The sequence below is a fragment of the Nannobrachium achirus genome (assembly GCF_963921795.1).
Source record: "Nannobrachium achirus genome assembly, chromosome: 13".
NCBI classification, from domain to species: domain Eukaryota; kingdom Metazoa; phylum Chordata; class Actinopteri; order Myctophiformes; family Myctophidae; genus Nannobrachium; species Nannobrachium achirus.
The window spans coordinates 58,236,988-58,252,026 of NC_137833.1; the positions used below are offsets into that span (position 1 = coordinate 58,236,988).

Genomic DNA, 15,039 nt, shown 5'->3' on the forward strand with positions numbered 1-15,039 from the left:
TATGTGTGAGTGGTGTGGCTATAGTATCTACTATGCTTTTAATTAATATCATATCAATATCTGTACTGTCCGTGGACTTTTTATTTTTAAGTGTTTTTACTATATTAATAATTTCATTTTCATTTACAGTTTTTACAAAAATAGAATGTGGATTTGGCTTTATAATTCTGTAGTCCAAGCCTTCCTTGTCTCCTGGATCAACTATCTCGTTTGCTAGTCCTGGTCCAACATTAACAAAAAAGTGATTAAATTCATCTGCAATTGTTTTAGCTGTGTTTATAGTTATGTTATCTTTATTAAAGTACTTTGGATACTCACCTTTTCTATTGTTTTTTCTCATTATATGATTTAAGGTTTTCCATGTAGCTTGGATATTTCCTCTTTGCTGTTCTAGTTGTTTGTGGTAATAATCCTTTTTGCTTGTTCTTATAATATTTGTCAATTTGTTTTTATACGTCTTGTATTTAGTCTCAGCCTCTTTTGTTCTTTGTTTGATAAATAACCTGTAGAGGGTATTTTTCTTTTTACAGGCATTTTCAATGCCTTTGGTTATCCACGGAGTTAGAGGCTTATTATCATATTTATTCAAAGTCTTTCTTATTGGACAGTGTTTATTATATAATTCTAGTAGTGTTGTTAAAAATGCATTATATGCTTTATTAGGGTCATACGTATCGAAGACCTCCTTCCAAGTCTGTCTACTGAGGTCCACCTTGAGGGCATCAACGGCTTCAGGTGTTCTGTGTCGGGATAGCCTGTAAGTGCTGTTACTAATCTTAGTTTCAGTTTTAAGATGGTGAAAAATGGCAAAGACGGGTAGATGGTCGGTGGTGTCATTAATTAGTAGTCCCGCTGTTACTTGGCTTTCAATTGTATTAATAAAAATATTGTCAATTAAAGTTGCTGTCTCTATAGTTATTCTAGTTGGTTTGGTGATGACAGGGAATAGACTGTTACTGAACATTAGGTCAACAAAATCTTTTATTTTTTTCTTTCCGTGAGGATTAAGGAGGTCAACATTAAAGTCACCACAAGCTATGTGCACTTTGTTGTTATTTAGGCTGCCAAACATGTTCTCCATCTTGTTGTTGAAAGTGTCTAAGCAGGTTCCAGGTGTTCTGTATATACAGCTTATGACCATATTTTTTCTATTTTCAAAGACAATTTCAACTGTAAGGCATTCTAGTATGTTGTCTATGTTAGAAGTCATATTTTGTATCACACTACATCTTAGATTTGTGTCCACATACATTGCTACCCCTCCTCTTGTTTTGTTGGTCCTGTTTGAGGTGTACAGTTCATACCCCTCCAAATCCACACTGTAGTTATTCTCATTGTTTAACCAGGTTTCAGAGACTGCGATGACGTTGAATTTATTGAATTTAGCCAGATCTTTCTTAAATTTACCTATGTTTTTGTTCAAACTTCTACTGTTGAAGTGTATTATTGAAAAAGTACCTTCCCTTTCTACCTTTTTAAATTGGTCTTCTGTATAGTATTGACAGTTGTTATTTATATTATTGTAGAAATTGTTTTCTGGATCTAAGTCATACCCAATATCATTTGGTTTATGGTCGGTATAATCAAAGTTATAAAAATTAAAATGTTCATATTGTTGGAAATTTATATTTCTTACATTAGCACCATCAATAATGTCATCGTCATCGATGTCCATGAAGGAGAGCAAAGGATTATCATCAAAATCTGTCATAGGTAGAGGTATAAGTCCAAGTGCAGCAAGACATGAATGTATTAACTTTCCATTTCAGTGGGCAGTAATAGCAACAGTTTCCATTTATATTCGTAAAAATATTACTTTCTGGATCAATATCGAAATTTAAGTCATTCATGTTGAGCAAGTAAGAGTACAATATACAGCAGCACCAAATAGGCAGGCACACACACACCACCACACCGCACATACGCACGCACCCAGCCGCACAAACACGCATACACCCGCGCACAGCCATACCCAGGCACGCACACACGCACTCGCACACGCACGCAGCAGCTGTAGCACCGGAAAGCACACACTCGCCCCGCCACACACAAGCACACACGCCCGCGCACAGCCGCACACACATGAGTACAACAGCACACACGCACACACCCGCACAGCCACGCATACTCGTACACCTCAAAAAAGTCCACAAAAAGAAAAATAACGTCCAGTACGAGTCCGCGAAAAACATAACTGAAGCATCAAAAATCCTGCGCAACAGCGGCGCAACAGCAGCCAAAAAAAGGAAGATAGTCAGCAGAATCCCATCCGGATTTAGACATCCATGCAATGTCAAGTCATATCCCATCAAAAAAACACATGCATTATCCAAAGAAGTCTTATGTTCCATGCAAAAGAAAAAAGTATTCATCCATGCAAGCTCCATGTGAAAGTTCCATGCATGCAAATAGTCAAATCCATTTAAAAAACAAAAACAAAACCCGAAAACATTCCATATCGACTGGAGATTTCCCTGCTTTCCTGTAGTCGCATGCATAAAAATAATCCATTCCAAAAAGACGGAAAGTGAGAGCTTAATTCCTTTTCTGGAATCATTATAATCCCGACACAATACCAAGTCGTTGGGGGAGACATGCCAAAAACTCAGTTTGTTGCACAAAATGCATGCAAAAAAAACGGTAGTCCATGCAAAAGGCATAAGCCCGAAAATAGGAAAAAACAAGAAAAATATCATGAAGACATGAAAAATAGTCAATGCACCAGCCATTTGTTGCTAGAACGGTTTCAACTACAAGGCCACCAGTAGGCAGGCCTAGCCTAGGCCTTGTATTTGTCCAGCTCATGCAGTTCTCTTACCATTGTCGGCTTCGCATTCTCCGGTGCTCCGTTCAACTTAATCCATATTTTACAGTTTCTTGTCCAGGTGCCTTGTATCTTACCTTGTTTCTTCAGATCGCGTGCTGCCCTAGCTATGTCTGCGTTTCTTTTGGTTAAGTGATCGTTCAGGTAGACGTCTGTACCCCGCAGCTTCTTAGCCTCTGACAGCAGACCCATTTTTGCTTTTCGGTTTGCAAATCTCATTACAATGAGCGGTTTGGAATTTCCGTCCCTTCTAGGGAGTGTATGACAAGTTGAGATTGTGTTGGCTTCAAGTTTCATATCATGATCGCTGAAGAACTTTATTATCTGATCCTCCAGGGAGGCTACCTCGTCTGGTGTGGCCTCCTCCTCTGCAGTACCCCCTGCTACGGCACGAGAATACGTTTTTTGTGTCGTAGCAAGCCCACTGATTAGCAGGTCGTCAATTCTGGAATACTGCTCAAGGTCGTCAACTCGCTTTTCCAATTCCATTATCTTTTTGTCTTTTTCTTTTACTGCAAGCTTAAGCTGCTTGACTTCCTCCAGTAGCCCAACCAACTGTGTTTGTTGCTTGCTCACCTGAGACAGTTCTGCCGACATGAAATTCAAAGACCTCTTAATCTCCTCCATTTCATCAGCTTTCTTAGCTGGCATTTTGACGTTTTGCAATGTTATCTCTCACTGTGGTCTATATTGTGAGCTTGTAGATCTGCTATTTCCACTATTTTTGACTGGAAACGATTATGACTATTATGAAAAATAATCACGATTATGTCAAATAATCACGATTATACGATTATGTAATAATTGTGACAGCCCTACCTCCCAAGGACCACTGGTTGAAAACCACTCGTTTAGAGTGTAGGTTTAGGGGTCGGGGCTGGAGTTGAACCCAATTTCTACATCGTCGTTGCATGCTGGTGTCGTGTCGTGCCCACAATGTGTCACAGGCTCACAGCATGACTCATTCATAAGTAACGCCACTAACGCGTGCGTGCGTGCGTGCGTGCATGCGTGCATGCACTCCCAGGAGGAGTTCTCCTTTCTTTTAACACAACACATGCTCATTAGCTGAACAGTCTTAACAGTCTTCTACCTGCCACAGCACACCGCTAACAGCACCGCTCCCAAGAAAAACAATACATCCGCTGCTTAAAACAAGTTATATTTAAAATGAACTTAAAGGCACAGACTAGAACGACAAAATCTTATCCAACAACATCATTTGGGTCCGAGAGGGTAAATCTCATCAAACGGCGTTCCCGCGGCTCAAATGCAGAATACATAACGGACCTTGACGTGAAAAGGGTTGAACACCACCGCTCTTAAGTGGAAGAAGCTTGCGAATCGACCGCGTGCGAAAAGGAGGTCCAATCAATGCGTCCGTCACTCACAGTACAGCGCGCATCCTGATGGAAGGGCTCTGACGGTGTAGCGAGATGAAAGACCAATTACTGTAGGCTGCTAATTGTCCGGGGGGTTCCACAGCTGTAAGTAGGTCAGAGTGGCTTATCGGCGCTATCGGACCAGAACGAGGGTGTCTGTCTCCTTCTCCAATGTGCTGCACCCCTGGGAGATGGATTGATGAGGTGTGGAGGCAGTGCAACAACACCTAACCGTCATCAGCTCCATGTGCTTGTTAGTGACAACCTAGTTACACACGCTGTGCTATTTATTTGGGACCGAAAGTCACAGTTTAGTATGTGAAACAGCACATCATGTCGATAGCCGATCTACAAGGCAAGCTCACAACGCCTCGCAGCGCGAGGCGTTGTGAGCTTCTAGATCTGCTATTTTTTGGCAAAAGTTATGGACACTAGAGTTCAAGTGGTTAATATAAAAAAGCAAAAAAAGGTTCTATCACTCAGTTTTGGAGGACCCACTGTAGTAACTCTGAGGGTACCGGACCCCCTGTTGCAGACCCTGCTCTACAGGCTATTGTATAAAACATTAAATATGGCGTATACGTGGCCGCTTTGTCGCACTCTGCCCTGCGAAGTGGGAGCAGCACATCTCGGAGCTCTATGGCAGAGGGAGAGGTTGCGAACGGGGCCAGGCTCTGTACTGCCCTGCCCTGGGATGCTGCCCCGCTGGGAGGCTCTGTACTGCCCTGCCCCAGGATGCTGCCCTGCTGGGAGGCTGCTGAAGGTCCTGGACTGCTGAGTCAAACTCCCAGGAGGACCATTCCATCTCCATCCTCTCACCCCATCTATTCTCTCTCTTTGTGTGTGTCTCTCTCTCTCTCTCTCTCTCTCTCTCTCTCTCTCTCTCTCTCTCTCTCTCTCTCTCTCTCTCTCTCTCTCTCTCTGTGTGTCTCCGTCAGGGGCGTCACAAGGGGGGGGGGGGGGGGGGGGGGGGGGGGGGGACTGAGTTACCAGGGCCCAAGGTGGAGGGGCCTTAAATATGTTATACTTTAGCTATTGAAAAATAGCTGATATACAAGCTCACAGTGCGGCACTTGTAACTCAAATTTTGCTTCTGAGGGGTCCCTGGAACTAAATATTTTGAGAGAGAGCGTCCGTGGCCAAATACGTATCATTTTGGGGGTCCTTCACATGAAAAAGTTTGAGCACCAAAAATAAGAATAATTCAAATACTTGCACAAAAGTTCACGATTTTTTAATAGTTAAAACACAAAAATGCACCCCTATGAATGAAAAACATGGGGGGCCCGCAGTGAATCCTTGTACCCAGGGCCCAGAATTTGGTGCGACACCCCTGGTCTCCGTCTCTCTCCCCCTCTGTCTTTTCATCCCTCTGTCCGTCTCTCGCTCCGTCATTCTTGTATTTCATTATGCAGCACACAGCACCTGTCGGCCACGCGCGCACCTCAATCAACGAGTCGCCGTGTGTGAGCGCACGTGTGTGTGTACTAGGCCAGGTTAATGTTCTGCTTGGGACTGGTTAATGTTCTGCTTGGGACTGCTGAGCACCTATAATGTCATTTCACTTCAGCTGGTCTTAGTCACAATGATCGTGTGTGTGTGTGTGTGTGTGTGTGTGTGTGTGTGTGTGTGTGTGTGTGTGTGTGTGTGTGTGTGTGTGTGTGTGTGTGTGTGTGTGTGTGTGTGTGTGTGTGTGTGTGTGTGTGTGTGTGTGTGTGTGTGTGTGTGTGTGTGTGTGTGTGTGTGTGCGCGCGTGTGTGTGTTTCAGTCTCACAAAAGGAGGCTGTCTAAACGATATTCACCACAATCCATCACTTCTATGATTGTGGAGTTCTCTCTGACTGTTGTGTAGACTATACAGTACATGATATCAGTGTATTATTATCAGCACGTGGGCCCGTATCTATGCTGCTACAGTGAAATGTTAGTCTGTAGTGCAGCTTTTTGAATGACATCGGCATCTGCAATAATGCTGTATCACCACTCTCAACCTTGCGTCCTTAATCTGGGCATGTCGTTTTGGGTGAAAATGTTTACAAATCAACTTTACCTAGGTACTTTACTTGAGTATGCTCATTTGTCAATACCTCAACAGTGATGTTGCTAGGTTTTCAATGTAATGGGTCCCGGGACCCACAGGTGGCCATTCCAATGGGTCCCAGAATTATTTGATGGGTCCCGTGACAACACACGCTTTATGTATTAACGGCGAAAACATCAAAAAGGACTTTAATTTAAACAAATAGTGGCAAATAGTAGGACAGAAGCATGGATTTACAAGACAATCTAAATCATATCACCAATAATGCCAGAACGCACAGCTGTGGAGACTCCACCACGTGCAGCTCAGCTGGTGCAGTGAAATGACTGATAGCAGGAAGGATAGTGATCCTGGGGATGCAGGGATGCTTAGTTTAATGAGTTCTTTATTAAAAAAAATATATGGGTCAGGGACTCGGGATGCTAGTAGCATCACTGCTTCTACACCACTAAATCTCGGAGGCAAATATTATACTTTTGACTCCACTGCAAGTATTTGACCGATCTAATTACCAATAGACTGTAATGGTTTGATTGATTGATTGAAGACTTTATTAGAAGTTTGCATAGGAAAAGGTACAGTTTCATGACGTTACAGTTCACTGGTACAAGGTCTACTAAAAGGAGATCCATGAAAAGACTAAGCTTATCTCCACAGGAAACCATTAAAGTATCTTATATAACATTGAATGACAGACAAATAGAACACAGTACTATGCAGTAGATATGTAAAGAAAAAAAAAGAGAGAGAACAAAAAAAGAAAACAGTAAGTCTAAACAAACAGTATATACAAAGAAGGGGGAGGGTAGGGTTGGGCTAGGTTAGTTTTTTTTACCAGTTGCGAACGGCTGCTGCCTGTAAGTGGTTTTTCAGGGCAATTTTAAAGGATGCTAGTGATCCACACTCCTTTATGGCCTTCGGTAAGGCTTTCCACATTTTGGTGGTATAGCAGAAAAATGAGTTTGACCCTTTGTTGGTTTTGACGCTGGGTTGGAAGTGATCTGTGGCGCTGCCTCTAGTGTTGTAATTATGGACATCCTTAATGTTTATAAAGTATAAAGGTACTTGGGTATCATAGTGGTGGGTATCATCATTGGGTATCATAGTGGTGTAGTGTATCTTGTACACCAGGCCCATTGCAAGTTGCTGTACTCTGTCATCTTTGCAAGCCTAAAAAAAAAAAAAAAAAAAAAAAAATCAGTCTGACGCCTGCAGTTGAAAGCTGGCTGAATCCTTACTAACCCCTAGAAAGTGGAGCATATCACTACATTTCTCAGATCTTTGATCTGCCTCCGTCTCTGTCAAATAATTGATTTCAAAACATTACCGTCGGCTTATACTGTAAAGCTTTGAACTTGATCTTGATCTTGTGCGATATTATGAAACATCTCAGGTCATCTGGGAAGAGAGTCTGCATACTGGACATACTGTAGAATCTCAACTAAACATGAACCAACGTTCAGTTTTATGCTCCACATATCTGGGAGAAAAAAATAATCCTTAAAGATTAATTTGCAGCTGCTTTTCTTTTCGTTTTAATTATTATAACTTTTGGTTTGTTATTCTTCCGCACTATAATTTGTCTTTATGAGCACGGCCACGACAGCCACCTACCCCTAAGTGGCGCTGTTGAGCAGCCTTGAAATGAACGATAGATTTGACATTGATCCTCTAGTTCACTGGTTCTCAAAGTGGGGTCCTGGGACCCCCAGGGGTTCTTGAGGGAGTTCCAGGGGGTCCTCAGCTAAATGATAGTTTGGAACCAAATGGACCCTTATGGCTATGCAACTCTGAGAGTGTACAAATGCAATACATTTGGACCCTAACGCATCCATTTCGTTCCATTTGTACACTCTCAGAGTTAAATTAACATCAATTTTACAATATAAGTAGAAATACCATTACATTTTTAAAATGGTTAAATGGTTCGTAGCCTAATGCATGTCAAACTGTGGGTCCTTGACATTAAAATGTACAATGTACAAATATTCTCTTATGGGGGTCCCTGGACTATCTTTTCAAATACGGGTCCAGCTAGCCTGGTTCCAGACCTTGAATCGCTAGCCACTCCCATTAAAACATTTATTTAGGTGATTCAGTGGTCTGGTGAAAAATCCGAACGGCAAATCGGCGTAGATTCAAACTCAATGACGTCGGGGCTTGTGAGCAGCGTTGGTGGGGTTTTCCCAGAACTCATGTGCGATTCCAAATAACCTAACGCCGCACAGTACATTCCTAGCGTCGCCCGCTGCAGTAATATGCGATCGTATCAGTAGCAGACATGTTTTGTTGTGTGTGTTTGATTACTAGTTCGTAGCGCTCCTATTCTGCCTGTTTCTTTGGTTAGCAAGTAGCAACAGGTTAGGTTAGCCAGCCACATAACACCAATAACAACTACATCATCTGCTTTGCTACTGTTGTGATTGGTCAAGCGGTGAGCCAATCGCAGAAGACTGCCTCTTTGCCAAGCCCATCCCAGAAACGACTGCAAATGGAAGGGCTTTCAGACTGAATAATGGAGCGAAATGAAATGTAAATTCAGGCGAGAGTGTCAGGCTAGGTCCGCAGGCTAATAAGTGTCAATTTGTGAGTCCTTGATATGAAAAGTCTAGTTCATATACTGTTATGTCTTAATGAAATGAACTCATTAAAGGCATCGCTCACTTCACACTGCGTATGTAAAGCACATTGAATCTCCTTGCCTTGCCGAGTTACTTTAGATTATTGTTACAAAGCATACATTGAAGGCATCTTTGTTTTCTGTTGTCATTACAGCATCTGTCTATACGGAAGTACCACTCAAAAAGGAAGCGCTGCAGGGTCCTAGCGCCTGAGGATATTTTGGAACGCAGCAAGTCATCAGAAAACGGTATGTATTCATCTCCGACACACTCCCGGTGCATTACGTCACTTTGGCAAAAAAAGTTTAATAGTTTTTGGGAGAGAGAAAAAAATAATAATTGTGGAATGGTTGTTGTGAAACATGTATATCAGTGAGAAATTATATCGAAAATAACTTAAGTTTATTTTAAAGAAAAAGAAAAAAATATATATATATATATAATGTAAGTAGGGATGGGACGATATGAACATTTCATGTCACGTTTATTGTGACCAAAGGAGTTGCGATTTACGATAATATCGCGATAATCAAAACACCCCCAACGTCCATTATCCTGGGGTGCAACATTTGCCCTAAAATAGCAGATCTACAAGCTCACAACGCATTGCGAGCTTGGAGATCGCCTATCTGGTAGAGAGTGAAAAAAGCGATTATCGTCCCATCCCTAACTGTAAGTTAACTAATTAAGTCCTAGTTTATCCACAAAGTGCTCTATAAGCTCACAACGTGTGGCTGTGTGTTGTGTTGTGTGGAGTCATCAGTGCAACATCTGAGCCCTGTTGGCAGAAAGAAGAATGTCAGGGACCTATATACAGGGAGGGAGGGGACATTGGATTGAGAGATGATTCAAGAAGCTGTGTGTGTGTGTGTGTGTGTGTGTGTGTGTGTATGTGTGTGTGTGTGTGTGTGTGTGTGTGTGCGTGTGTGCGTGTGCGCACGTGCGCAGTCCTTGAAGCAGCAGATTGACTTGTCGCTCTGTGTGTGTGTGTGTGAGAGAGAGAGAGAGAGAGACATTATCATAGAAATGACTTTGATGTGGTACAGAAGTCTAGCACTGCAACATGATTGAAACTACCGACCTGACAGGAGAGTTAGTTAGTCTGCCCTCTGACACACACACACACACACACACACACACACACACACACACACACACACACACACACACACACACACACATTTGTCTTGTATTCTAACAGTACTGACTTATTTTTTTTTTACTTTACTGGAGTATTTCCAGTTTTCAGTAAGTTTACTTCTTCTCCACTCCCTATTTGAGCATAGCCGATCTTCAAGCTCACAACGATGCATCGTGAGTTGTAGATGTGCTATATTCAAACATTTTATACTTTTACTTTTGGTACTTTTTGATGCCAATACTTTCATACTTTTACTCAACTACTCCAGACTTTTACTTGTAACAGAGTATTTCTTCGTTGCAGTATTGATTGTTTTACCATGAGAACCTTCAGAGCTTGTCCGTGTCCGTCTGGACGTGTACACTTTTTTACGGTCTATGGGTTTGTCGCTCTGACATCACGCTCTGATATCACTGTCATGTCAGGGTTCCCCTGACACATCACTGTGCCATCACAGGTGACATCACAGTGATGTCAGATACTCGGAGCAGAGATCTCCATATATGGGCATAAACAGGTGACATCACAGTGATGTCAGATACTCAGAGCAGGGATCTCCATGTATGGGCATAAAAGAGATTCTGTTAGGGATCTCCATATATGAGCAGGGATCTCCATATATGGGCATAAAAGGGTTTCTGTTAGGGATCTCCATATATGAGCAGGGATCTCCATATATGGGCATAAAAGGGATTGTATCCCAGATGATACCCTGTTAGGAGAACCACACTAACAGAATCCATATATGGCCAAGACAGATGGCGCGACCTCGCCCTTTTAGGGTGAGGTCGCTTTTCACACTTTTACTTAAGTAACAGATGTGAGTACTTTTTCCAACCACAGACAAAAAGAGAGAGACAGAGGGACAGACAGACAGACAGACAGACAGACAGACAGACAGCTCAGTGCAGATCTCTGTGCATTATGCAGGCTCATGAATGCGTTGTGCATCATTCTTCATTGTGAATGCATTCATCCTCCCGGCAGCGAGGATCCGGACGGAATGGAGTCGGGATTATTCCAGCGGCGGAGGGACGCTCTGCTTTGATGTGCACTCGCATGCATGCACGCACACAGACACACACAGCTACACGCGCACGCGCGGCTCACGGCCTTGAGGGCGGCTTAGAAAGACAGACCACAATACACAGGCTCCAGGCTAGCATGACGGATGAATGGAAAAAAACCTTCTATGTCCTAAACTGTTATTTTTCAGGAAATGAATTCAAGATCCATTTTAGTCACAATACTTTTCATTGGTTCAATATTTATCAAAACCGACACACACTTAACCACTTAAGTCCGTAGCAAAAATAAATATCAGATCTACAAAGCTCACAACGTGTCGCGATGTAACGGACTGTTTGCTTGTAGATCAGATTTTTTTTTTTGTGTTACTTTTCTGCGTGACACTATCGTGTGACGATGTGGTGCAATAAATTACGGAGGAAAAAAAGAATAAACCAAACGATGCATTCTGGAGATACCAAAGACTCCTCCTGCCAGACAAGGAAATGATAGGCAGAGAAATGGAGTGAATGAGAAAAAATAGACTGAAAGAAGGAAGATTGAGGTCTGGATCGGTGTTAATTTCGTAGACTAAAATGATAAAACACTGGTCTGGATGGACCCGTGGTAGCAAAGATGACAGGTTGTTTTTATAATAGATTTTTCTTCCAATAATTCCAGATATGGCTGCAGTCGTAAGGTGTATATTGTCGCTGTCGGGCAGAAACCTCGTATCTCCAGGTTTCAAATGTGTACGTTCTTTCGCGAAGTAAAGCCCTGCTTCATCATACAAGGCCGGCGCACAACATTTGTGAAAAGAGCCGATCTACAAGCACACAACGCGTGTAGATCGATGATAAATGCAAAAGGAACGGTTTTGGACATACAAGGTATCCACCCGACAACGACGATATGGTCCTTCGAGCCGGAGGAGGAGGTATTGATTCCTTTGCCTCTCCTCCCAGACATCGGGGCTGTCAGATCTCTGTAATGGAGGAAAACGAGAACGTCTCAATGCATTTCACCCACTCTGCCTTAACCTGCAGGCTGCATGGAACCACACCGTAAACCAATACCCACTGCTAGATTGATTCAGCTACCACGTATCGCTCGGTGATTCAGTTGCTGCTACTGTATATATCAGCTTACTACTATATATCGCTCTGTGCACTTTCCCACCCATTTGTGGGTCGGCGGACACATTTTTATGGGTCCCTGGAGTTTTTGTCCTACATTCTTTTCTTTTTTTTTTCAATTGTCATTTCAAAACATAAAAAAAGCACATTCTTCAAAAAAAAGCAAACAATGTTCCTTACATTTTCAAAGATTGTTTTAATGTTTTAAGTAATTTTGTAATGAATAAAATAACAAAAATTGAGGATATTCCATAAATTAGAAAACCAATGTTTAAGAAGTAGTGAAAATAGCCGATCTACAAGGCCTGAAGCGATGCGTTGTGAGTGTGTAGATCTGCCATTTTCACTAGTTTGGGTCCCGGGGAAATGTCTACTCTCTCTTTTGGGTCACAGGCTAAAAGGTTTGGGAACCAGTGTAGCCCAGATGCAACTAGCCATTGTTTGTCTCAGTGGTTGTACTGTCAATTCTGCGTTCAATTAGTGAACCCTTTTATATCAAGGTTAAGCATGTATTCCACATTTGAGCCGCGATCCACCGTTTGATGAGATTTAAGCCTCCCAGACCCAAAAACGTGGAATATCTTGTTTTGGTTGGATACACATGTGTCCACCATTCTGCACTGCATTGATGTGGTGCCGTAGGAGAGACAACAGGCAAACATTGTTCAGCCGTCTCTGACGCCTCGGCGCAACTCGCTGCCAGGAATGAACAATAAATAAGCAGCAATACTGATGAACAGATGGGGACATCTAGCTCCGTATTTCACAACACTTTCAATTATCAAAGTAGTTCACTTTGACTTTTCTGGAAACAGCGACAGATAGGGCTGTAACAATTATTACATAATCGTCTAATCACGATTATTTGACATATCGTCATAATCCTTTCCATGTTGAAAAATGTTCATATAAGTAAAAAATAGAGGAAATAGCAGATCTACAAGCTCACAACGCGTCACATCGCATATTTTTCATAATCGTCATAATTGTTTCCATGTTGAAAAATGTTCATAGAAGTAAAAAAATTGTGGAAATAGCTGATCTACAAACTCACAACGCGTCACATCGCGATGCGTTGTGAGCTTGTAGATCGGCTTTTTCCACTATCAATGTTCTTTTTAAGTATAAAGTTGTCAAATATGTCAGTAATTTCTTTGTATGTTTAGGTTGTATGTCATGATTGCCACGTGCAACTTCATAGCCTAAAAGCCAAACAGAAATGTAATTGTCAACGACAAAAACACAATTAAATCGTTAATCGCAATTATTTTTGTGACAATCGTCATGTAAAATGTCATAATCGTGACGGCCCTAGCGACAGATTACTTTACTCTTGCGGCTTAATGACAAGCATTTGTTGGAAGGTAGAGTGTTGATGAACTCTCATACTTGTTAAAAATCAAACCTCGGTTCGAAGTGGAGCGGTGAATCTGAGCAGCTATACCCTGTGTGTGTTGCTAAATGCCTAAACTGTAAACTGTAAACTGTGCCTGTGAGTGAGTGGTGAGTGTGCCTGGCCTGCACAAAACAGCGCCCCTCCTTTAACTAGTGTGTTGTGTGTGGCCACTCAAGGTATTGCCAGGCTACGGACACGGCCAGCCAGCCAGCCAGCCAGCCAGCCACCCAGCCACCCACCCACGGACATACCCACGGACATACCTGTCTATTGGGAGCGCTTTCACCGCTCCAAAAACAGGGTGCCGTGTTCCGCCCCAGGATAATGGATGTTGATTACCGCCATAATATCGTAAATTGCGATTTATTTTGTCACAATAATCGTGATATGACATTTTCATATCGTCCATCCCTAGTCTTGTCTCTGTCCACTGTGGTCTCTCCCTCGTCAGTGTCCTACAGCGAAACCTAAATGTCCCCCCACACCGCAGGTCTGTACGAAGACGTTGCTTCTTCTACGAAGACGTTACTCCTCCGCTTGCCTTGGCTTTTTGTTTACTTTGTTCTGCTTCTGTGAGCTGCCCTTTCAACTCGGCTACATCAGTCTAGTCTGTTGGTGCACACATACACATTGGTGTGTATGTGTGCATGTCCCATTGGTGTGTATGTGTGCATGTCACATTGGTGTGTATGTGTGCATGTCACATTGGTGTGTATGTGTGCATGTCACATTGGTGTGTATGTGTGCATGTCACATTGGTGTGTATGTGTGCATGTCACATTGGTGTGTATGTGTGCATGTCACATTGGTGTGTATGTGTGCATGTCACATTGGTGTGTATGTGCGTGTCACATTGGTGCGTATGTGCATGTCTCATTGGTGCGTATGTGCATGTCACATCGGTGTGTATGTGTGCATGTCACGTTGGTGCGTATGTGCATGTCTCATTGGTGCGTATGTGCATGTCTCATTGGTGTGTATGTGCATGTCACATCGGTGTGCATGTGTGCATGTCACGTTGGTGCGTATGTGCATGTCACATTGCTGTGTATGTGCATGTCACATTGATGTTTGTGCATGTCACATTTGTGTGTGTGTGTTCATGCCACATATTGCGGTTTATTTTGGAGGCTTGGGAGAACTGGTGCAGTATTAAAATAAAATAAAAAGTATAAAAAGTTGTTTTTCTCTCCCTGCAGCGACATTGTGACAGGTGACTGGCAGCTGTCGGGTTTTCAACGTAGTGAAACCACAGCTAATCATTTTAGTGTGTCCCAGGGGAATATAGAGTCCCCATGAATTACAACAACGTGAAACAGACAAAATGAGAGTTTACCCATTTGGTTCCTGATAAAAGGTAAACTTCTGCTGCAGACTGAACCGATATCAGCTCAAATGAGCAAGCAGATTAGTATGTGGTTTTAGTCCTAGTCGATTGAATAAAATTCCATATTTGAGTTGCCTGAAATGTTTTCGCTTTGTCTAGCTTT

At 42.5% G+C, this 15,039-nt stretch overlaps 1 long non-coding RNA gene across 1 annotated transcript in view; it reads left to right on the plus strand.

Annotated features, from left to right (window-relative positions):
- The window catches only part of LOC308296902, a 253,786-nt gene that overhangs the window by 72,822 nt on the left and 165,925 nt on the right, over window positions 1–15,039 (plus strand). The window contains exon 2 of the long non-coding RNA XR_013962648.1: window positions 9,023–9,116. This is a non-coding gene — a long non-coding RNA (uncharacterized lncRNA). The remainder of the gene's footprint in view (window positions 1–9,022; window positions 9,117–15,039) is intronic.